This window comes from Bos javanicus, chromosome 14 (genome assembly GCF_032452875.1).
Source record: "Bos javanicus breed banteng chromosome 14, ARS-OSU_banteng_1.0, whole genome shotgun sequence".
Taxonomy (NCBI): Eukaryota; Metazoa; Chordata; class Mammalia; order Artiodactyla; family Bovidae; genus Bos; species Bos javanicus.
Genome location: NC_083881.1, coordinates 44,413,324 through 44,439,285, shown reverse-complemented (window position 1 = coordinate 44,439,285; position 25,962 = coordinate 44,413,324). Strand labels below are relative to the sequence as shown.

The 25,962-nt window shown below is 39.5% G+C and overlaps 1 protein-coding gene across 4 annotated transcripts in view; it reads left to right on the top strand.

Annotated features, from left to right (window-relative positions):
- The window catches only part of PAG1 (phosphoprotein membrane anchor with glycosphingolipid microdomains 1), a 155,494-nt gene that overhangs the window by 52,590 nt on the left and 76,942 nt on the right, over positions 1-25,962 (top strand). Inside the window, exon 3 of one of the 4 annotated variants that reach the window (XM_061439069.1) lies at positions 24,476-25,957. The exons of the other annotated variants lie outside the window; for them this stretch is intronic. The gene's annotated coding sequence lies outside the window, so the exon portion shown is untranslated. The remainder of the gene's footprint in view (positions 1-24,475; positions 25,958-25,962) is intronic. 4 annotated transcript variants of the gene reach the window in all.

The following is a 25,962-nucleotide window of genomic DNA, read 5'->3' as shown; positions in this document are numbered from 1 at the left end:
TTTAGTTAAGTTCAACTTAAGAGTCAGTGTATTAGGAGCTTCAATTATCCATGCTCCAAAAATGCCTTCCTCTGATCTCCTAGCATTTGATAAGAATCTCAAATCAGGGGTTATATATTGTTTTCTCTAATGCACTTCCATTTTCACTAAAGCTGCTTGCCTTACATATTTTATTTGTGGGCCTGAATTATAGAGCATTTTCTAATTAGGGGACATTAAGATTTAACTCAAGAATATATATTTTAGAATAGGGCTCAGATGTTTCTGAGGAGGAATCACACGGTCCTCTTAAGTTTCTAGAAAGCATTGTATTGAGTGCTTTTTTTTTTTTTTTGTAGGTGGTAGATTGCTTCAGTCTTACTGTGGGGATATTTTTCTGCCTTTTTAAAAAATTGATCTGAAATTTGCAGTTTGCTGTCTGCCAAATTCCTGACCCCAGCTTTTGGTTATCATCATTTGTATATCCCAAGCAGTTTTCAAAACTAATCTGTGCACAGTGAAACCTTCTTCCCCACCCCTCCTCATTTATCTGCTACTCATAACTGATACCTTCTCCTGGAATCAATATTTTAATTAAAGGCATCACTGTCGACCTCGTAACTCAAGCCAGCAATCTCCATCCTGACATTGCTTCACTCTTTGCATTCAGTCCACACTGGATCCCGGATTTAAGAGAACATATGAAAGTTCCCCAAACAGTGGCGCTTGGTGAGGTCAAATATTAATTGCCAGCTGTCACAAATGTTAATTGTAAATATCCTTCCGGTCCAGCTATCCTCTGCCTCCCACTGTCACAACATCAGTTCTGGTTCTCATCAACTCCATGCCAGTCTGTTGCTGGAGCTCACTAGTATAGCTGTCTTTCCAACAGATTGTCCCCACTCTAGGTACCCTGCTCCCCACTTTATAGTGTGATTTCTGTTCAGTGACTTCTGTGGGCCCTTGTAACCTTGAGAAGAGACCCAGACATCTTGGTGTATGCCTCCATCGTCGGTCCTGTGCACCCTGTAGCGCACTGCCTGCCTTCCCCTGCTTTGCTGTCTGTGCTTCATTAGGACTGAGTTTCTTGGGCTGTTTCAACACATCCTGTCCTTTCAGGCTTTGAACGTGCTGGTCTCACTCCTGATAATGCCTTTGCTCAGTTTCTCTTGGTAAATCCCTATGCATCCTTCAAAGTCCACGTCAATTTCCACCTCCTCTGAGAAGCCTCTCCCACCCCCACATGTCCCTCCTGTGCACTGGGTTCCCCTGATCCTTTAACTGTATCTCTGGTCAGACTATACTTAATTATCCATTAATATTTCTGACCCTCCTATGGACACTAAGCTTGTGGGTAAGATTCAGATATTATTATTTTTGTATCTACAGCATTTAATAGATGCCGTGCACATAGTAACACACAGTGGATGCTCTAATTTAAATGAGTGTATCTCTGACACTGTAATAAAAAGGAAGGTGTGTGTGTAGTCGCTCAGTCATGTCCAACCCTTTGCAACCCTTTGGACTATAGCCTGGTAGGTTTCTTTGTCCGTGGGATTCTCCAGGCAAGAATACTGCAGTGGGTTGCCATTCCCTTCTCCAGGGCATCTTTCCAACCCAGGAATTGAACCCGCGTCTCCTGTGTTTCTTACATTGCAGGCAGATTCTTTACCCACTGAGACACTGGGGAATCCCAAAAAAGAAGGTAGTGTTTGTAAAAAGGAATCTCAAGCGGTGCTTATTCTCTATGTACAAACATTTTTCTCAACAATAATATTTTGTTTTTCTGTTAGACTTTTAGTATCTATGGATTAAAGAAGAGCTGCCAAAACCAATTTACAGCCTTTTGCCTCTTCTATGGGCTTCCTTGGTGGCTCAGACAGTAAAGAATTCACCTGCAATACAGGAGACCCGGGTTTAATCCCTCTGTCAGGAAGATCCCCTGGAGAAGGAAAAGGCAACTCAATCCAGTATTCTTGCCTGGGAAATCCCATGGATAGAGGAGCCTGGGAGATACAGTTCATGGGGTCGCAAAGAATCAGACAAAACTGAGGAACCAAGCCAGAGAGGGGGCATGGCTGTCAGAAGTAAAATGGTGGCTGCGTATCCTTGGAACTTGCAACTGTGTAGTCATTCCCACCTAGAGAGTAGATTTAGTCAGTGCATTCACCAATCTGGGTGAGGATAGTAGTTACTTGTATAATGTTTGAATTTGGGATTCAACAATTAAATTACCCTAACCCATTTTCAAGCTTCTTGTGTGCCCATGTCTTAGAAGTGTGTTTCAGATCACCAGAGTTGTTCTTTCCACTCATGAGAAAGACAAGCCATGAGAACAGCATCAGTAACTGTCCGCTGGGACAGCAGCCCTAATCCCAAAACAACAAGGCTGCAGTTAACACAGTTAGCAATGGATTGTGTCTTTGAGGAGCTCGGGAAACATAATGGGATTCATTTTTAATTCCAGCCAATTCGAGAAACAAAGCAAAAGCGTTGGCCTCTGGCTTTGTAATCAAAGGTTACCACAGGCCTGTCAGAACTCTGAACAGCTGTCTCCACTGTGAAAATAGGCTTAGGTTGTCAGGTGATTTCAGAACTGAGGAAGTGATGACTTTAGCCAGGTTTTGTCTCCCATGTGAACTCTGACTCGCAAAGATGAGGTTAATTTCAGTGTACAGTGTTTGCTTTATTTTTCAAACCAATTTTAATAGCAACCTCCTTGCACTCTGAAAAAATGTCCCAGAGCAGTTAAAAAAGAGTTGATATAAATAAGCGTTACAATGTATATCTTAGCTGTCTCTAGGTCAGTAGTCAACAAAATACTTTGCAGTCAATTAATTAATCTTGTTTCTTTTTCTCTTTTTTGCTATCCTGCCTTGCATTTATTATGTGAGTATCTTCTGAACTATAAAAGCAGTATACATATTCACTATAGAAAGTTGGAAAATATGAAATTCCAAAGAAAGAAAAAAGCTTTCCTGTGAGGTTGTACCCTAGAAAGAACCATTGTCAACATCTTGGTTGATATTAGCCTTAAATAGAGTTTCTTCCAGGCAGGGATGCATACTTTTCAAATTCTTATTATGAAAAATTTTACATCCATGAGAGAATGAATAATACAGTGAGTTCTTGTATACTCACTGTATAAATTCACAGATTACCAAGATTTTGCCAGTATTGGTTTGTCAACCTCTTTTTAATCTTTCCCTTCCTCATTTCTTTTGGAAGTATTGGCTAACTACCTTGAAAAGGAAAGAGGAATCCTGATTCCTGAAAGAGGGCTGTGGAAGGCAATCATTTGCCTGCCAACTTCATACACCTTCACCCAGCTTTTACTTAGGAAGCAGAAAGTATGGTTTTCCATTTAGTATTGTACTTGGGGGATAAGTAGCCTTAATGCTTAGGTCTATCACATGCTAGATGGGTATTGATTTTTCTTCTTAAATCAATGTTTCCCTAGAGCATAGTTTTATTTATTCATAAAGCCAAGATGATGTCTGACAGGAGTTATGGCAGTGTAAATCTGTGATGCAGGCACAATACGAAGAGCTTTTGTAAGACTCAAAAATCAATGATGCTGGAGGGTTACTTCATAAGCTTGAGAGAGTGCATTTGCTGTGCTTCCAAGTATAAAAGGAGAATTTCAGCCTCTAGTTAAGTTTCATTCTTCTGTTTTCTAGGCCGCTGTCCAAATGAAGTACAGTTAACCCTTGAATAATGTGGGTTTGAACTGTGCAGGTTCACTTAAACGTGGATTTTTTCTAATAGTGAATACTATATATAGTAAGTACTAAATGAGTCACGATTGGTTGAATCCATGGAAGAAGAACCATGGGTAGAGCAACCGTGGTTACAGAGGGCCCACTATAAATTATACAGACTTGCCCCCCTGCCACATTGTTCAAGGGTCAGCTGTATAGCATCAGACTGGATAGAACCAAGCTTCAGCATTGGTCCCTTTTTGACACCAATCTGTTGACTTACTCTCAAAAGCTATGTTGGCCCTACTGATCATAACACTGTCATTTGGCTTCATGGTATAGAATACATTCTAAGAGTATTCGCTTTTTGTCACTATATTTACTTTTTGGAATGTGAATATATCCTGACAGTATTCACTTTTTGTGTGTGTTCTATTTTCTTTTTAGAAGTTTTTAATATATAAATATTACTATTCAAATTTTTTAACTTAAAATATGTCTCAAATGGTTTCCCCAACCTTAACTGACTTTTTGGTGGTTAAAATTTTGTCTAATCACTAGAATGTCCCCATCTAGAGTTGTAAATATCAGTTTTCTATTAGGTATGTGATCTCAACAAGGTAGAACTTGGTTGGGAAGTCAGAGGACCTAGACACTGGTTTCATTATTTACTCCTGGCTTCTGTGTGACCCCAGGTAAGTTCCAGAACTTCTCTAGGACTGTTTTTATTTATTTTGTTTTGAATTTTTCATTTAAATAAAGGTGAGTGAAGGTGCATGAAATTGTCAGGCATTTGTTTGACTTACGTAGTTTTCTGTATATTAGGACTCTTTTTTTTTCTTTTAAAATAACTAGTTGATATTGAAAAAACAAAAAGAAGGAAAGAGGAAATGAAAGACCAAAAAAATGGACAGGTGAAGTGAGGATTATTTCTTCATGAAGAATAAAGTTTCTTCCAGTGTGAAAATACTGTGATTTTCTGTGAAAAGATTTCACATGCTGAGCTGTTATCAGTAGTCATGATTTCCTTAGAAATTTCTGAGCCATCAAGGATGTACCTTGAGTTCAGAATCTGAGATTCCCAGCACCTGCTCCTGATAGCAGATAGGGCCTCTGGCCAGACCTATGGTTCCCTGGGACCCCAGTTCCCCACAAGGGCTTCTCTGATGGCTCAGATGGTAAAGAATCTGCCTGCAATTCAGGAGACCCAGATTTGATTCCTGGGTTGGGAAGATCCCCTGAAGAAGGGAATGGCTACCCACTCCAGTATTCTTGTCTGGAGAATTCCATTGACAAAGGAGCCTGGTGGGCTGCAGTTCATAGGGTCGCAAAGAGTCAGACACAACTGAGCAACTAACACACCTCTCACCAAATCAACCCCAGTCATTAAAGGAGTGACATCATCGCAAGATGGCCTTACATCCAAGTAATTAACGCATGGTAATTTTGAATGGTGGGCCTCTGAGGTCAACCATAGTTTCTCATAATTTTGCTGTGTCACCAGGTAGTGCTAAGGTCCCTCCTTCTCTGCATGTGCTTCACTCATTCTCTGCAGACTTCAGGCAAGCTGTTCTGCTGGCCATTTTCTGATGGTTTTAACTATGAAGAGTCACAGAACAGAGTAGGAGGGGGAATAAAATAAATAAAACTTTTCCTGTAACATCATGTAGGGGAAGAACCAAAAAATGGAGGATTCTGTGAAAATGAATATTTCCTATGGGACAGCCAGAAAATGTAGACACTCAAGAGTGGCAAGCCAGGCTTTGCCGTTTCATGACCACGATCATCTGCCATTGTCCAGCAAATGACGCAAAGCGCAAAGGCGTGCTGTCCAATGTTAGTATCTAAAATTTATTTTTCCAGGGATTTCCCTGGTGGTCCAGTGGTTAAGACTTAGCCTTCCAGTGTAAAGGGTATGGGTTTGATCCTTGGTTGGCGGTGGGGGCTAAGATCCCACATGCCTCGTGACCATAAAACCAAAGCATAAAACAGAAGCAATATTGTAACAAATTCAATAAAGAGTTTTAAAATTTTTTAATAAAATTTATTTTTCCACATTTGAGTATGTATAGTTTATAAAATGTGTATATACAATTACAGGTATTGTTAGGCAGTTATGAAGCTAAACAGATATGTTTGCAGAGGATAAGGGAAGTTTAATTTTTAGTTGAGTGTGCTCTTGAGTGTCTGCTCTAGAAGGATCTCCTTTCACTGGAGATGAGTTTGCCTCCTGGGTGTATAAGAGTGTGGTGTGGGCTGCAAATACCAGCTCAGAATTGCATCCTCAGGATGACCATGGGGAAAAGGGGTGTTTTCATAGATACCTGAGGCACTGTTAGTGGAACTGCTGTGACTGACAGGATTGAATTCCTGTTGACTGATTTCAAATTGCTTTGTTTTATAATGCCTTCATATAATCTAATACATATTATGATATTTGAAAATGTGCCTCGAACATACACAGAAAAGTGGTGAAAACCCCTGAATTACAAGACAGGATCACAGTTCTTCAGTTTGCCATTTGACACCCTTTTCCCATCAGACAGTTTATATAGGTTGCAGGAATAGAGAGGATGGTTCCTTCTTGTATTCAGATCTCCACTTAAATGTTCCTTCCTCAAAAAGGGCTTCCTCAGGCAACCAGGGCTCAGGAATCCCTCATAACACTCTGTCCTTCCTCCCTCATTTGCCTTTTAAAAGTAATTAGCCTCCAATTAAAATAAATAAATTAATTTAAAAAGAATAAAAAATGAAAACCTTGAAAAATAATTTAAAAATTAAAAAAAACATTTACTTTCCCTACCTGATCCTCTAGTGTTAATTGGCCTTTTGTGAGTCTTCACCTATGGGGAGGTCAGCTGAGACACGTCTGTTTTGTTCGCATTGTATCCTCAGTGCCTAGAGCAATGCCCGGCATTGTATAAGCACTCAAAGGTTCTTCCCATTCGCCTGTTTTCTTCTATGGATCATCTCCTCTTTCCGTCCCTGAGGCTATTTCTTTATCTCTGCAGGAATCAGGCCTTCCTGTCTCTTCCCCTTGCCGTGGAGTCTGTGGCACTTAACACTTTACATTTCTGTCATTACCCAGCAGTTCCTTCCTGGTGTTAGCATCTGATAGGTAGGGACAACGATAGCACATCGACTGTTACCGTGATAGGCACTTGAGTCAAGTGGTTCCTGTTCAATTTTCCAACCACAAGATTACATAAAATAGATAAACAGCAAGGACTGTAAAGCACAGGGAATGATATTCAATATCTTGTAATAACCTATAATGGAAAAGAATCTGAAAGTATATGTGTGTGTGTGTGTGTGTACACGTATAATTGAATCACTTTGCTGTACATGTGAAACTAACGCAATGCTATAAAACAGCTATACTTCAGTTAATAAAAATATACCAATAATGGAGGGTAAGGAGAGCTTTAAGCTTGAGCACAGAAATTCCTGCGTGTGGGCCTCTCCCAGATCTCACCTTTTTGCCTGGCTGTTTATATGTATCCTTTAACATGTGTGCATGTGTGCTAAGTCTCTTCAGTTGTGTCCAACTCTTTGCAACCCCATGGTCAATAGCCCAGGCTATGCTGCCCATAGGATTCTCCAGGCAAGAATACTGGAGCGTGTTGCCATGCCTTCCTCCAGGGAATCTTCTTGACCCAGGGATCAAACACGCAGCTCCAGCATTGCAGAAGGATTCTGTACCGTGGAGCTACGGGGGAAGCCCATCCTTTGACGTATCCTTTAATAAATTGGTGAATGTGGGAGAAAAAAAGAAGATTCTGAAAGAGAAACAAAACAGATAAAACAGATACAAGTTTGATGACTTACCTCCACACCAGTACTAACAGTAAGGGTCAGTTGGATAGAATGTTGTGCTTTGATGGTGGACTTAAGGATGGCCTGTTGTGCTTCCATTTTTTAAGGAACTGTAAAATTCCTTTAATTTACCACTGTGAATACCTCTTTCAGAAGGAAGACTTTCTTTTTTTAGAAACACTCCACATCTCATTCCCCAGCTCAGTCCAGAAGCCTGAGAGTCTGATCTTGTTATGTCTCAGACTGTGGTTACTACATTTTCTCCTAATGGCTGTATTTTACATGATAATGAATCAGTCTTTTCTACAAGCCTGCTTCATTTATGCAAAACAGATAGAAATTGAAATGGGTATGAATCATATTCTTCTTTCAGGGAGCAGTGAAGCTACTGTAGAGCCTAAATATAATGTTATGGTCCCTTATGTCAAGTTAAGCAAAGAAATGTTGGTTCTGTGGTTAGTAAGGATAAGCTTATTGGACAGTTTCAGGAAAACAGAAAGCAGCTTTTGAATTTCAGGCCTTGGCTACTTAATTCTTACTTTAGGAAGGTCAACTCATTTTCAATCATCTTTTGTACTTTGAAGTAATAACCTCTTGTACATTAGTGGCCTGAAAGCATTAATGACATTACTGCCCACTGATTTTCAATAATATGGAAAAGGTATTCCAAATTGGTCCCAGCTATCAACAAGGAAAAAGGCAGAAAATTAAATTAGCAGGAGAATATTGGAAAAAGCCTTTTGTAAATGCTATAGAATCTCTCAAATCTAATCCTTGAGAGAAATGTATTTTGTTCTGGAAATAATAGGTTGGAAAGAATAGGTTTCTCTCTCAGGAGATACTGAAACATCTTTCATTTATAAGAGATGGATTATAGCCTATGGATGGAATAGTGTGTGCATGCTAAGTTGTTCAATTGTGTCTGACTCTTTGCAATCCTGTGGACTATAGCCCACCAGACTCCTCTGTCCATGGGATTCTCCACGAGAATGCTGGAGTGGGTTGCCATACCATGCCCTCCTCCAGGGTATCTTCCCAACCCAGGGATTGAACCCATGTCTCCTGCATTGGCAGGCAGATTGTTTACTACTAGTGCCACCCGTGAAGCCCATTAAATAGAGTTAACTCCACAGATTAATTAGAAAATAAAGCATGCCAATTAATACTCAAGCATTTCAGAACTGCTCAGCTCTTGGAATATTTATTGATTTTTGTCTGCAAGCTTTATAAACAGACACCTCAGATCCCTGAAAACACTGAGCTATTTAAAATTTTTAAGTTAAGGTTAAGTTTCCATGGGTTAATGGAGAAAAACTTGGCTTCTCACTAATGGACAAAATTTTGAGTTTAGATCTAATGTCAGTGAGCTGGGGCAGAAACACACGTTTACTCACTTAATTTGACCAGTAATCTAGCCTTCTGTTCTTTTCAACAGTAGGAAGTTAACAAAAAAGAACTTTTTAAGTAAGATAAATGTGCTTCAGGGAGTCTTGTCTGCAGATCCTGACAAGGGAGGTAATAGACTTATTCAGGAATTTCATGACAGTTCTAGACGAGTTCTCTGAAGAAGGACACAGGCACAGAGAGCTTTGCACATAATTGCAAGTTGTGTACAGAACCTCCGAGGTTGCTCCAGGACCCTTTGAGATCTATCCTCATGGGCCCAGGTTAAAGCAAAACAAACCTGACTCATACTTTCCAAGTAGGGGCCATGCTTAATTTTTTGTCCTATAAATACTAGTTCTTTAATCCCTGGCATTAACATATCACCCAAGACATGTTTGAATTTTTTGCTGGGTTGTGTTTAAACAGAAACAATATTTATTTATTTATTTTTCAATAAAGCATATATTTAAGATGTTGACAGTTATTAAATACTTAATATCTTATATAACCATATATAACTTTATTATAGAAATAAGCATTTTTAAATGTTACAATTGCTCTTTGCCCTGATATAACATCATTTTATTTTCTCTTGCTCTACCTTCCTTGATTTCTCTTTAGTATGTAAAAACTTTACTTCATGGGTAGGGGTAATTCATCCCAAGGTTCTTTTGGAAAAGTGAAAGTGGCTTAGTTGTATCTGACTCTCTGTGACCCCCCCATGGACTATACAATCCATGGAATTCTTCAGGACAGAATACTAGAGTGGGTAGCCTTTCCCTTCTCTAGGGGATCCTCCCAACCCAGGGGTCAAACCCAGGTCTCCCGTATTGCAGGCGGATTCTTTATCAGCTGAGCCACAAGGGAAGCCCAAGAATACTGGGGTGGGTAGCCTATTCCTTCTCTAGCAGATCTTTCTGACCCAGGAATCAAACTGGGATCTCCTGCATTGCAGGCAGATTCTTTACCAACTGAGCTATCAGGGAAGCCCCTGGAAAATGTAAAAATTGATCTTAATTCCATTTCAGCAACAGTTGATAGTTAAATAAATTTAAATAATAATTGGGTGTATTTCCTGTGATGCTTAAACTTTTAAAAAATGTTTGAAAAGATAGTATCACTGTTAAGTTAGAATATGGAAAATTCCATTATTTTTACTTATGACTTACATTCCTTTTTCTTTGGAGATTAATAGCTTTTCTCGTACTCCTTACTTTTATATATGTAAATTCCTATGCTAGCCTTTATTCCACATATCAAGAAAAGAAGTAAAAGTAACTAATACCATCAGTCAAGGAATTCCTCTTCCAGCAGAAGGTACCAAATAAACTGCTAACAGTGGTTACTGCCCTAAGAGAGATGTCAGAAACTTGCCAAGAGAAATGGAGCATAAAGGAACAGGGAATTCTGCAGAGGAGGGAGAATTTGAGCTGGACCTTAGTGTATAAATGCATCCCTTATGGCTCAGACGGTAAAGCGTCTGCCTACAATGCAGGAGACCCAGGTTTGATCCCTGGGTTGGGAAGTTCCCCTGGAGAAGGAAATGGCAGCCCATTCCAGTATTCTTGCCTGGAAAATCCCATGGACGGAGGAGCCCGGTAGGCTACAGTCCATGGGGTCACAAAGAGTCAGACACGACTGAGCGACTTCACTTCACTTCTTAGTGTATAAATAGGAGTTGGTTGGTCAAAAGTGTCTTTGTGGGGGCTCATTAATTCCTGCCAAAATTAAATGCTTGTTAAAACATAATCTACCATGAACCCAAAATAGGGACCTATAGATCCTTACAGCAGGTTGGAACACAAGGAAAAAAAACTATCCTTCTGGAACTTTCTGTGTATGAACACTAAGAATAAACCAAACTTGACTAAGAACACTTGGTAAAAACCGAAAACAAAGATGCCAGGCAAGTGGTAATAAAGGATGATATGATTTTCTTTCCTAGCATCTTTTCCTAAAAGGAAATGCAGCTTGAAAATTGGCAATGGAGTTGATTTGAGGGCCTTTTTAAAGTTGATGTTAGAAATTTAGTGAAAGTAAGTGTCTTGGACAAGATTGACCTTATCTAAGTCATCTTTATGTCCTTAGTCTATTTACCTCACTCTGGATTATAGTAATAATAATGACCACCACCTACCAGGTTCTTTGTACACACCAAGCACAATGATAAAAGGCTTCACTTTTATCTGATCTTCATCGTGACTTTTTGTGATTTGTGTTAAGATTAAGAGTGGGCTGGAACCAGACCTCTTCCACCACTTACACGCTGAGTCACGAAGGTGTGTTGTTTAGTCTTCCTGTGTTTCAGTACCCACATTAAAGGGAGAGATAACATCTTACAGAAAAACCCAAACAAGCTTTTTTGGCCAACCCAGTACTTAATTCTGAGGATTGTTTATAAATATTAAGGTATTCTTTAGCACCGTGCCTGGTATTAGCTGTTATTACCATTATCATCATCCTCATTTTGCCGTCAAGGGGACTAAACTCAAACAAAGGTTTAATAACTTACCAATTTCACATACAGTTAGTATGAACTGGAGCAGTTCTGGGCTCCTCTTGTGGCTCAGATGGTAAAGAATCTGCCCACAGTGTGGGATTCCTGGGTTCGACTCCTGGGTCAAGGAGACCTCCTGGAGTAGGAAATGACAACCCAATCTAGTATTCTTACCTGGGAAATCTTATGGACAGAGGAGCCTGGCAGGCTACAGTCTGTGCGGTCACAAAGAGTCAGCCTCAACTGATCGACTAACACTTTCACTTTCATGTGACTACAAGCTTTGTCTGTATCCTTACTGGATTCAATAGAAGTGAAGAGTTCCATGTTTTCAGATTTCATGTCATACTACTTTGCCTTACTTATGTTCTTCCTGAGTGAGCTTATCCCTTCCTAGGACTTTATTGGTCATCAAACTCAGGGCCTGGTGAACTGTGTCCTGCAGCCAAATACATCTGGCACCTGTTTTTATAAATAAAGTTTTATTGGAACATAGGCACACTCATTCTTTAGCTATTGCTTATGGTTGCTTTTCTGCTACAGTCACAAAAGTGAGTAGTTGGGATAGATCATAAGGCCCTCAAAGCCTGAAATATTTATTCTCTGGCCTGTTACAGAAAATGTTTGCATATCCTGATCTTGCTCACTACTTTCAACCTTTCTCCTAAGATGTTAATTCCTAAGTTTAACCACCCACCAGATTTCCCTACCTCCATGCCCCGTATCCACCTTAAAATCAACCTTTCAGTCATCTGCTCAGTTGTATCCAACTCTGCGACCCAATGGGCTGTAGTCCGCCAGGCTCCTTTGTCCATGGAATTTTCCAGGCAAGAATATTGGAGTGGGTTATCATTTCCTACTCCAGAGGATCTTCCCAACCCAGTGATCAAACCTGAGTCTCCCTTACATCTTCTGCATTGGCAGGTGGATTCTTTACCACTAGTGCCACCTGGGAAATCCCAAAATCGGTCAGTTCAGTCGCTCAGTCGTATCCGACTCTTTGCCACCTTATGGCCCAAAATCAGCTTTTACCAAACTAAATTCTTTCTGTGTTTATTTCTCTCTCTTTATGAGTTCCTCCTCGTTTCCTAAACCAGCTAAAGGCATCATGGGGCTTCCCTTTATATTTCTCATGCCTGATCTGTCAAAAAATGTTACCAAAAAAAAAAAAAAGTTACAGATGAGCTTACTTTCAAAACAGAAACAGACTTAGAGACTAGAGAATTTACCAGAGGGAAAAGGGTACAGGGACGGGGTAGTTAGGAGTTTGAGATTGACAAGCACACAGTGCTATATTTAAAATGGGTAACCAAAAATAAATAAATACATAAAATGGGTAATCAACAAGGATCTACTGTATAGCACAGAGAACTCTGCTTAATATTATGTAACAGCCTATATGGGAAAATAATTTGAATAAGAATAGATACATGTATATGTAGAACAGAATCACTTTGCTGTACACCTGAAACTAATACAACGTGTACTCCAAATATAAAGTTACAAATTAAAAACAAAAATGAACGCCGTAAAGACAATAATCTAGGTTTTTAGTACTTTCTCATTTTGGTATTCTCAGGTCCCAGCTGCATTCAATCAGAAATTCCTGTTAACAGTCCCCTAGAAATCGTCATAAACTACATTCACTGAGAAATAACTATTAGGATGTCTTCATCAAATAAGCCATGGAGACATTGGTCCATGTCTTAACTTCAGATACTGCCTCACAAGAATTTAGCAGTGCTAGGAAGTCAGAATATTGTAAAATCTGTACATTTATTATTAAAATACACTGAAGAGAGCGTGACTATTTGACTTATTAAGTTGTTATTTTAAAACTATTCATCACTGGCATTTTAAAATTAAATCTCTGTTCTGTATGCCAAGCCTCGTTGGCCAGATCATGAGGAGTCAAAACTCCAACATTAGATTATCCTTTTTACTGGTTCATCCAAAGAGTACATTCAGATAACAAATGGATTTCCATCCTTTTTAGTATTACTTGAATATTATTGTAAAGCTCATGATATTATTAACTCTGCATCATCTTTTATGAATTTAAAATTACTATGCTGTAATAACTTATGAAAGAGCATAGAAGAGCTGAGTAAAAATAAATAAACTTTGAAATACAAAAGGATTAGTGGGGATAATAAATATCCACTCATTGTCTTAACATTTTTGATCTTGGCATTTGTTTTATCCAGTAAATATTTTCATAGTACTTTAATTTCAGTTTATCTGTTTGAAAAATTATGCAAAAACAGCCTCTGTTTTCAGGAACAACAGAGATGTTTATAGCATTTAAGTCAAAAGCAGAGCTTGTAAATTAATTCAGATTTTCTGAGCAAAGACATTAGCTTTTGTGTAACATAAGGACTTGGACTTGTTTACACAAAATAATCCCAAGAATAATAGTTTCCCATGCTCAACAGGGGTCTTAAAAATCAATATTTTTCTTTGGTTGATGATTAGGTAATACATTAATAGGCTTCTGTAAATACTCCCTAAAATTTCAATTGTCTGTAGACTTGCAAAGCTGTATTTTGATCAGACATGTAAAGAAATGATGTAGCTCAATTACTGTCAAATTAAGGATGATTTTTACGTTATGATTTGGAGAGAAATGCCATCTATGATCAGACTTCAAAATAGCTGAACTACTTAGAGGAAAAAGTAAGTGGTTAAGGACATCAGGCTGAAGTGTGGCCCCAGTGCCCTGGTGGCCGTGTCACCTCTTCTGTGGAGGTGGCTGCTGCTCCCACTGTTTCCTTGTCACTAGTCCATCTGCTGGTGACTGGTCTTCCCAGCAGACCTCCCACCTAAGCTCAAAGCTGACACATGAAGTCTCACTACAAAGCCTCACGTAAAAATCACTTTCGACTCTTTAGTGAATGGGTATTAGCAGGTTGATAGTCCCTTTTGATGACCTTTTTCTAAGAACAGGCAGTTTGGGGCAGAACAAAGAGAGACTTCTGTTAGAAGCACAGCTGTTATAGAGATTCCGTAGCCTTAGATGAGTCCCCTAATTCCTCTCCATGTTTAAACTGGCACTAATAATCCCTACATTATAAAAGATGGGAATGATGCTTGCAAAGCACCTAGCAGGTGGTAGCTGCTTAGGAAATGGTGGTGAAGTGCTTGATGATGTTACAATAATAATAATAATCAGCAGTGCATTTGAGGCATTCCTGCTTGTTAATTATTCAACATCTCCATTCGGTTTTCTGATGTTGTCCTTGTCACTCACCGGTGCTCCAGTTACAGGAGTGAAAGAAGTTTAATCTTGATAAATAGATGGCTCTTCTCTGATGATAGGTTTCTATCATATGAGATCATAACTTCATTTCATGGAGAAAAATGTGCAGAAGTCACTGTGCAACCTTTCATCATGGCATGTTTTTTAAAAGAACTAGTTGCCTTAACAATGAGGAAGTGACTCAGGATATAAAAAGTATACAATATTTTGTAATTTTTAAATGAAATATTCAGGCTATTTTGAAATGTGAAAGTACATATTTGACCTACTAACAGAAATTGATACATAACAGTATTTCTTTGCTGGCAACTTGGTAAATGTTTCTATAAAATCAAAGATCAAGGAAACTTCAGAATACAATAAATAGGGTTTTAATGTTCATTGATTGCTTTACACAAAGTTGTTTAACATGATAAAAATTGCTATTACCTATTTGTCTTAATAATGTAATAACTTTCATTTACTCATTCTAATGGAACAGTGTATTCGGTATTCCTAATGGCAGGCTAAGATGAACTTGTGGAATATAATTTTTTTTTTGTAAATTAGGCCTCTTTAGCTATCTCTGTTTTCTTCCTAGGTTGCCAAAATCTTAGGTATGTTCAATAAATCAGAGAAGGTAGGAAGTTTGAACAGGGATTTAGATTCTTAGTTAATCCCATACCAATAAAGAAATGCATGAGTCAGTGTATCATTCTGTAGAAATTTATGTGGCAGTTTGGGACCTGAGGGTTTAAAAAAGCTTAAGTTTTTTTTTTAAAGGCATCTGACAAGTGATTTATATAAATTAGAGCCTGTATCTCATTTTTCTATTTCTTCTTATCACGTCTAACAGGACTCTAATAAGGTAGAGCTAGTTTTACATGAGAGTAGTGCCTCCAGGCGCTGTGGAAGACACTGGACTTGGGCATGTGATACAGTTGACATCACAGTTATCTACCCTAAGGTAGCCGACAGATTGACAGAAATATATGTACATAAGAAATAAAACTACATTAAGACTTTTATATATATATATATATATATATATATATATATATATAGACTTAACTCAAAAAAAGAAAAATATGAGGTATAAATATCAAGTCACAGTCCTTTAGAGACAGAAAGAGTGGAGGAAGGAGACAGAAAACTGAAATGCACTTTTGCAGTCTTCTCTACTTGCTCAATTCCAAAAGATTGATGACTCTTGGAGGCTTGAAGGGCTGGGTTTGGGTTTCATTTGTGATGAGCACGTGTTCTACCGTGTTCCACTCGCTTATCAGCAAGAGTATGAGGCCGCAGTTGTGAAATCAACTCCCTGACTGATTGAATCTGCACCTAGTAATACACTTCTTCTTTCAGTGCCTTGTTGGGTTTTTTACATCAGGACTTCTGGTTTCTCTCAGTCATATCTGTCTGTCTTGTCTGTCGATCTGTCTTCCTACCTGAAAGGAAACCTGCCTTAAATGTAAATGCCTTTACCACTGATGGATTAATTTATGGGCAAAAGTAGAGAAAAAGCCATGTGGGTGCCATGTCTTTTCATTTAGGACTCAATATGGATTGCCTCTCTCATGTTTTATGACATTTTATGACAACTGCACTTAAGTAAGGGGCAACCTCATATTAAAATCATGGCTTGAGAACTGCACAGTGGTACCAGGAATGCAGATCCCTGTGATTTGAAATACGTGAACCCCAAAACCAAATTTCAAGAAGGGTCTTCTCCAGCAATATTCTCAGCACTCTTCCTGAGAATGTTTGCGTCTAAGATTGTCTCCTTACATAAATTCTGACACTTCAGTATATGAATGAGGTAGACAAATTTATGGGATTAAATTCTCATTCATTTGATAGATTAAATGCTTCTTTGAAAAATACCAAAGGTTATTTTTAGTTCGGAGTCTCAGTTTTCATGGAAACACTATCTAATTGGAGCCTTGAGGAGTAACAATGAAGTATATTCTTAATTTCTAAAGTAAATGATTAAGTGTATTAACTTTAAGGAAGTCTTCCAAAGTTTTGTTTTTACAGGAGAAATATTAACAGATTTGTTTTTGCTTTTGTCCATGTATAAAATAAGAATCTTATGTTGACTGTATAATGTGCATGTTGACTTGATGAATGGGGCTGACTGGTCCTGTGTCAAACAGGATGACCCGGGAGAGACTGGGAGGGCAGGCACTGCCTCTGTCCCCAGCTGAAACACAGGATTCGCTGCTTAGTAGGTGTTGAATAACTATTTATTGAATCTCCAAACAACTGATTAACTACTGAGCATGAGCAGTCTGGACTGTAGTGCCAGCCCTGCCAGTGCTCAAGACCTCTCTGAGCCTCAGTTTCCCCGTTGGTAAAGTGGGCATGACAATGTTTGCTCTGTTGTTTTAACAGGAGACTGTGATTGTCTAGGAAAAGTGTGTGACATCTTTGAAACTGGAAAGTGCTTTATATAGGCAATCATTTTGAGAATTATTATCGTGTCACTAAGTACTGCTTATTAGTACCATTACCTAGTTAGTACTAGTGTCCTGTTAGCATTCAATAAATGCATACTTAAAAAAAAAAAAAGATTGCGTTTAAACTCGTAGGTATAAAATAAATAAGATACAAGGATATAATTTACAACATAGTGAATATAGCCAATATTTTCCCTGGTGGCTCAGACAGTAAAGAATCCACCTGCAGTGCAGGAGACCCCGGTTTGATCCCTGCATCAGGAAGATCCCCTGCAGAAGGAAATGATAACCCACTCCAGTATTTTTGCATGGAGAATTCCATGGACAGAGGAGCCTGGCAGGCTACAGTCTATGGGATTGAAAAGAGTGAGACATGACTAAGCAACTTTCACTTTCACTTTATAGAGTATAATCTATAAAAATATTGAATTACTATTGTATATCTGAAACTAATATAATATTGTTGACTGTACTTCAATTACAAGTAAATAAACAGACTTGGAAACAAAAAAAAAATGTACTAAAACTAAAATTGAAGGGAAATTAGTGGTTTAATCACTTTAATTGACCTCTAAAGTTTTTTTGAAACACTGTCTTTATTTTGACATAATTGTAAATCCTTTATGTATTTAATCGACTTTTGTTGTTTCTTTGGGAAGGAAACTCAAAAGCATATACTTGGACATCTGAACTATTATTTCTCAGCAGCATTGCCCATTAATAGGTTTTTAAATACATAAGAAGCTTCTTATGTAAGAGCAAGAAAAAGATAATGGAACCCATAATATAAAGGTTTAAGATGTGGATAACTGGAAACTTGGCTTATGATAGATTGCCACCACTGCTTTGGAAATTAGGTTCAGATATATATCACATAAAATTCACTGTTAGATATGCTGGAAATTTAATGACAGGGTTTTGTTGAAATGAGATCTTGTGGGTTTTGATGAAGAAAATCAATCAGGATATGCCTTATCTTTTATTCTCCCTTCTAGCTGCTCAGTGTGCAATTAAACTGCCTCTGCAGGACCACAGTGCGTCGCATATATTAATTTTATACTCACCCAGCCTATATTAACTTTATGCTAGCACTTGCTGATAAGGGACACCAAAAAGGCATTAATAAACTTATAACTGTGAACTGAAATCACAAATACCGTAGTCCTGAGTTTTGTTTTTAATCTTCTCTCTATATATCTTTAATTAGATGATGTGTTCATGATTGAACATATCCGAGTTTATTTTTGCTGTACATTGGGCATTGTGATGAAGCCCTGGGTAGCAAAGATTTATGACCCCAAATTATGTCCAGGCAGGGAGACGGGACATGATCTCACATCAGTTTTGAAAGCCAGCTAATCAATATATGTAAACTTACATACACGAATGATTCTGGAGTCTTTGATGAAAACCACAGTCACCCCCGTGACCCTCCCAAGTTCTGAAAAAACAATCAAGAGCGAGGATAAAATAATTGGCAGATAAGGTTCAACTGTCATCATTATTACTGGTATAGGCCAGATGGGAGGGTGGAGTTTATTTATTGTAGTGATGCAGAACCCGAGAGGTGAGCACAAGTCACAGTAGCTGTGACAGGCCTGTGGGCAAGAAGGATCAGATTATGGCATGGAGGGTCAGAGGCCAATTCCCAGGGGGCAGCTCCATCCCTAAAGAAGATAGAGAGGAGCTAAAATGGCCACCCAGGCTTCCCAGGTGGCATTATTGGTAAAGAACCCACCTGCCAGTGCAGGAGATGTAAGAGACATGGATTCAATCCCTGGGTTGGGAAGATCTCCTGGAAGAGGGCATGGCAACTCACTCCAGTATTCTTGCCTGGAGAATCCCATAGACAGAGGAGCCTGGTGGGCTACACTCCATGAGGTCACAAAAGAGTTGGACACAACTTAGTGACTCAACAACAACAAAGCCAGGGTACCTAGTTTATGCTTCCTGGAATCACACACTGATCCACCTCCCTCCCCTTAAATGAAAAAGTCAAAAAAGCCAGAAGTGTTATCTGCTTGACCTGCTTGATCAGGGAAAAGGGGATTTAACCCCAGTATAGGACAGGCAAGAATATTTGATGCAAATGAACTGGGCAGAAAGTAAGGACAGAGGGAAAAGACAAAAACCTTACCAAGAAGGATGGTCAGGAGTTAGAGATGAGGGGAGAAGGAGTGGAACATTCCAGACAAGAATAATAGCAGCAAAGGCAGGGGAAGGTGAATTTGTTCTGGAAAGGAGCTGGGCTGGCCAGTCAAGTCACAGAGAGGTTTTAGAGTCCCTACCATAGGAACTTGGGAGCTCCCTCCTTAACCAAGGAGCTTTCAGAAGTGGAACACTAGAGTATTTCTTTCTGAATGTATATTAAGAGAGAGTTTTTTTCTTTTTTCCTTTGTTGCTTCCTAGCACATTGAACTCTGAGATGTTTTCATGTGTTTGCATGGTTGTCTCTGTAATTTATCCTGGCTAATTACATTTAACTATAGGCTTTTAAGTATATATTGAACTTAGTGACTAATCATTAGATTTCAATAGCAAAGAGTCTGTAATTTTTGGAGTTATATGACCTATGTAAGGATATGTTGCAGAGAGAAATGATTCCCTCTCTTTCTGTGATAAAAATCTTGTCTGTGGCTACATTAAAAGCTACCTTAAACACATGGTTGTTCAGTCGCCAAGGCCTGTCCAACTCTTTGCACCCCCATGGACTGCAGCACTCCAGGCTCCTCTGTCCTCCACTATCTCCCAGAGTTTGCTCAAATTCACGTCCATTGAGTCAGTGATGCCATCTAACCATCTTATCCTCTGCCGCCCCGTTCTCTTTTTGCCATCAGTCTTTCCCAGCATCGGAGTCAACTATAAATAAAATAGATAACCTTACTATATGGCACAGGAAACTCTACTCAATATTCTGTAGTAATCTATATGGGAAAAGAATCTGAGAAAGGATGAATATATGTGTGACTGAATCGCTTTGCTGTACACCTGAAATTAACACAATGTGTGTGCATGCTTAGCTCCTCAGTCATGTCCAGCTCTTTGTGACCCTATGCACAGCAGCCCATCAGGTTCGTCTGTCCATGGGATTCTCCAGGCAAGAACACTGGAGTGGATTGCCATGCCCTCCTCCAGAGGATATTTCCAACCTACAGATCGACCCTGCATCTCCTGCATTGGCAGGCGGGCTCTTTACCACTAGCACCACCTGGAAAGCCCTAAATTAACACAACATTGTAAATCAACTATACTCTAGTTCTGAAGATAGTTTTTAAAACTAAAGTTTGTGGTTTATGTCAGTCTGGGTGGACCTAGTAGGATCCTGCTTACAAAGACATGCTCTAATACATTGAGGAGGCAGCAGCCTGTTGATATTTGAAGACTTTTTCTGTTGTTTATGGATCATAGTAAACATTTCTCCAAAATAAAGTCCTTAGAAATTGGGCTTCAAGGAACAGTAACAATCAATTATGAAATTATTTATTACATAGATTTTGTGGATATTCCATTCATTAAATTGTGTTTGCTCCAAAATGACATTATTAAAAAGGAAAAAACAAAATGTCTTTGGTGCTGTAAGACTCTAAGATGGGTGTATCCTGTACCCCATAAAGCAGTTTTAACTCTTTGCTGAATGCTTTGGGTATGGAATGGTGAGAGGAGAGAAAACCCATGGGATTCTTGCTCTGTTTTGGGGGTGTTTGGAATTTCACTGGGGAGATATGACAAGCAGTTGCATGGCAGGCGATAAGTATTAATACAAAACAGTGTATGAATAAGGACCGGAATATCTGCTGTTGGTCATTCATTGCCTGGTCTCTTCAGAAGACTTACTGAATGGTCTGGCAAGTGTTAAAGATGTCATGTTCCTTTGCCTGACACCCTGACAAATGCTACTGTCTTGACTTAGCACAGAGGTCATTGGTTCACCACAAAACTGATATTTCCTCCACTGTCTGAAGCCTGGTAGTTTTTAAGAGTTTGTTTTTTGACTGTCGTTTATCATTTTATCTCACTTCCCTCCTAACTGTTATGTTTATCCAACTCAGTGTATCTCTAGTGACATAGAAAATTGTATCTCTAGTTGACGTAGAAAGAAGAGAAAATTTGATACTTCATGACAAGAGGAAAGTTCTGAGCTCTAGTTATGCTGCCACGACTAGGCGGTAGAATGGTCTGGGTGAATGAGCCAGACAGGAAGTGCCCTGGGGCCCATCACCTTTTCTGTTGGATGCTGTATGCATTCCGGGCTGTGGTTTTGTGTGTGTTTGTTTTCTTTTTTACTAGTGCAGAAGGTATATTTTATTTTATCTCTATGGCTGTTTGGCTTCTGAGGAGTTGACTTGTTTTAACAGCAATTCTTGTGGACTAGATTGGATTAAATGAACTCTGCCTTTAAAAAAAAAAATCTTTATCAAACTGTAATTCTCATATCATGCAACTCACTCATTTAAAGTGTACATACAGTTCAGTGGCTTCCCCAGTGGCTCAAGCAGTAAGGAATCAGCCTGCAATGCAGGAGACACAGGAGATGTGGGTTCAATCCATGGGTCAGGAGGAGTCCCTGAAGAAGGAAATGGCAACCCATTCCAGTGTTCTTGCCTGGAAAATCCTACGAACAGAGGAGCCTGGCAAGCTACAGTCCATAGAGTGACAGAATCAGATACAATGGAGTGTGCATGCAATTCACCTAATTAATTAATAAATCAGTGGTTCAGTATATTCACAGAGTTTTGCAAACCTCATCATGATCCATTTTAGAACATTCTTACAACTCTAAAGGAAAGTCCCTCACCCCTTAGCTGTCACCACCCACTTCAATTTCCCCATCTCCTGCTCTGTCCCCACCCCTAGGCAACCACAGGTCAACTTTATGCCTCTAATAAACCATTCTAATGAAGAAAGCAGTCAGAGGACATCAGCTGATGGACTTATTTTTGATGATTGGAACTGCCACTTTATAATATCTGAAGGAATAGTGTGATGTTCCTAAGTGTGACTGGTTAGAAGAATGAGTCTCATCAAAAATAATAATAAGCTGAAAGTAGCCACAAATTCAGTGTGTAGAAAAGTACTTTTCAGCCAGTGTCACCTATGTGCATCAATCATTTGTCATCATCTCAGACCTACTTTACTCCACCTCTGTGCATGATAGACATTTAACAGAATAAAGTCAATAGGTATACACTACTATATATAAAATAGATATTAACAAGGACCTACTGGATAGCACATACTAGAAAGTGCATTAACAAGCAGAGCCATCACTTTGCCAAAAAAGGTCCATATAGTCAAAGTTATGATGTTTCCAGTAGTCATGGACAGATGTGAGACTTGACCTTAAAGAAGATTGAGCAACAAAGAATTGATGCTTTTGAATTGTGGTGCTGGAGAAGACTCTTGAGAGTCCCTTGGACTGCATAGAGATGAAACCAGTCAGTCCTAAATGAAGTCAACCCTGAATATTCATTGGAAAGGCTGATGCTGAAACTGAAGCTCTAATACTTTGGCCATGTGATGCAAAGAGCTGACTCATTGGAAAAGACCCTGATCCTAGGAAAGATTGAGGGCAGGAGGAGAAGGGAGTGACAGAGGATGAGATGTTTGGATGGCATCACTGATCACTGACTCAATAGACATGTGTTTGAGCAAACTCTGGGAGATAGTGAAGGACGGAAAGTCTGGCATGCTGCAGTCCGTGGGGTCACAAAGGGTGGGACGCGACTTAGTGACTGAACAACAGCTATATAGCACAGGGAACTCTACTCAGTACTCTGTAGCTACGTGGGAAAAGAATCTGAAAAATAATAGCTGTATGTATAACTGATTCACTGTGCTGTACATCTGAAACTAACACATTATAAATCAGCTATACTCCAATGTAAAATAGAAACTAAGAAAACATTAAGTTGCATACAACTTTTATATTTTCATAGCATTGTTCACTGAGCCAAATCCCATTTCAGCATGTTATATGCAGGGATTTTTGCTAGAATACATTGAACGGCTCTTCCCTCAAGGAACTCAACAGCATAGAAGAGGAGGATGGATGTGTATAAACAGGCAAGTGCAAAATAATGTCAGAATACTCTAGAGCCAGCACAGAGGGGACTCAGGAGAACAGGTATCTGGGGACTCTGATGGAGAAGGGAAATGTCAGAAACAGCTCATAACAGAGGTGACCCTGGAAAGTAGCTAAGGCACATTAGTAATTCTTGCAGAGTGGAGAAGGGAATTTAGGTAAAGGGAGCAGGGTGTTCAAAAGCGTGGGTCTGGGAAGCATCCTAGAACTTTGGGACATGAGCAGATAAGGAAGTAGGGCATTGGTAGGAAAGGCAGTGAGTGGGTTGCTGAGGGCACTGAGCCACTGTGGGAATGATACTGTGTGAGTTGCCTAAGAGATTGGACTTGACTCCCTGAATTAGTTTCCTGTGGCTGCTATAACATAGGTGCTGCACACTGGGTGACTTAGAACAACTGAGATTCATTTTCTCACAGTTTTGGAGGCTGGAATTCCAAAGCACAGTGTCTGCAGGGCCATGTTGTTGTTTAGTCGTTCAGTCATGTCTGACTCTTTTGTGACCCCATGGACTGTAGCCTCTCAGGCTCTTCTGTCCATGGGATTTCCCAGGCAAGAATACTCGAGTGGGTTGCTAGTTCCTCTTACAGGGGATCTTCCCTACCCAGGGATCAAACTTTTGTCTCCTGCATTGTAGGGAAGATTCTTTACCCGTGAGCCACCAGGGCAACTCTGCAGGACCATACTTCCTCTAAAACCCATGGGATCAGATCGTTCCTCGCCTCTTTCAGCCTCTGGTAGCCCCAAAAGTTCCTTGACTTGGGGCAACATAATTCCAACTTCTGCCTCCATCTTTGCTTGGTGTTCTCTGTGTTTCTTGCCTTCATCTTCCTTCCGTGCATGTCTATCTCTCTGTCCAACTTCCCCCTTTTTATAAGGACACTGGTACTATTGGCTTCCCTGGTGGCTCAGACGGTAACGAATCTGCCTGCAAAGTGGGAGACTAGGGTTTGATCCCTGGGTCAGGAAGATCCCCTAGAGAAGGAAATGGCAACCCACTCCGGTACTCTTGCCTGGAGAATTCCACAGACAGGGGAGCCTGGCGGGCTACAGTCCACAGGATCACTAAGAGTTGGACACAACTGAGCAACTAATGCACACAGGCCTATGGGATTAAGGTCTACCCTCATGGCTTCATCTTAAGTAAATACCTCTGTAACAATCCTCTTTCCACATGTGGTCACATTCTGAGATACTGAGGGCCAGGATTTCAACATATATTTTTAGGGGACAAAATCCAAACCATAATACCCACCAAGCATCAGGGTGTTATTGACCAAGTTTAAGAAGGAGAGTCAGGTGATTATTTTTGCATTTCAGAGGGTGACTTGGACAGCTGTGAAGGAGGAATACACAAGGTCTTATGGCACTCCATAGCTGACCAAGTCTGTGGGGTGCTGCTTTATCCTTCATGCACCAAATTTTAAAAAAGAAGAAGAAATGAAGAAAATCACAAATCCACAGCAGCACTGAAAAACCTGAAAGAAACACCATCCACAGACAAGGATATCCAAGAATCCCAGAAGTTGTTAAGAGAAAGTAATATGATTGGTGGTGAAGCCCAACAGAACTGAGAAGTACACTCTCTTTTACAGTTAAATAGACTGTATATTAATGCAACTTTAGTTTTAGGTCAAGGAGGAGAGAGAGAATTGAACAAGAAGTGCACACGCTCTATGACCATCAGTTCCATGCCTAGGAGTCAGTCCCATCCATGTGCTCCCACTCTTACACCTCTGAGATGTGTCTGCAAGAATCATTTTTGTAACATTGTTTCTAACTTAGGAAAACCAGAAATAACCTAAATATCCATTGGCCTGGAAATGTCTAAATACAGTATATCTGTAATACCATTGAATGCTCTATAGTTCAAAGAAATGAGATAACTGTGTTTACTAACACAGAAAGTTCTCTAAGGTATAATAAATGAACATGAAGAAACAGTTGAACAATGTATTGTGTAGAAAACCATAGCAAATATGTAACAAAGAAAAAATACCTTTAGATTTTTTATATCTTTTAAAGCCTTTTTAAAGTGTTTTTCCCTCAACTCTAACAAAAGTGTAAGGAGGTTGAATTCATGGGTGACTCAGTCAGCATTGAATGTGATGAACAGCAGGCTTGAAGGAAAGCAGAAGACGGGAGACAGAATGGAAGGGATGAGGTGGGGGCCAAGAATTCAAAACACTCAGAAGTAAAAGGACATTTTAAAAAGGGGACTGTTTTTTTGTTTGTTTTTTAGAAAAATAAGCACATAAAAAAAGACAGAAGTTGTGTATCTTACTGTAAAAGAGATCTAGGGTTTTGGTTGAGAGACGGAAGGATTCATGCATCTTGAACTACAATCGGCAAAGCCATTTGGCATAAAAATGGAGAAACAGCATCGTGAGAGGAGAGTCAGTGTCATCAGCAGAGTAGAGTTACTTCTGCTGAAGACTGGGTAAGGCCATGCTTAGGGAGCCACAGATAGTACATAAAGTAACAAATACCATCAGGGATGGCTACATATCTGAGGACCTGGAATGAAAGCTCTTCCTCACTTTGGTAACTCATTTGTTCCTCTCCTTTTTCCTTCCTTTCTTTCTTCCCTCCCTTGCCCCTTCTTCCTCTTTTACACACGCACACCCACACATGCATCCCCTGATACACATCTGCCAGCCTGTGAACAAAAAAGAACAAGAACTCATAGAAGACAGTGATGTCCAGAGCGATAAGCACCTCCAACTAATCACAAGAGCTTTTCTGCCAAAAACATCATGTGAAAATTTTGTGGCCAGCTTTATCCTCAAAACTGTGAACCAGGTAAC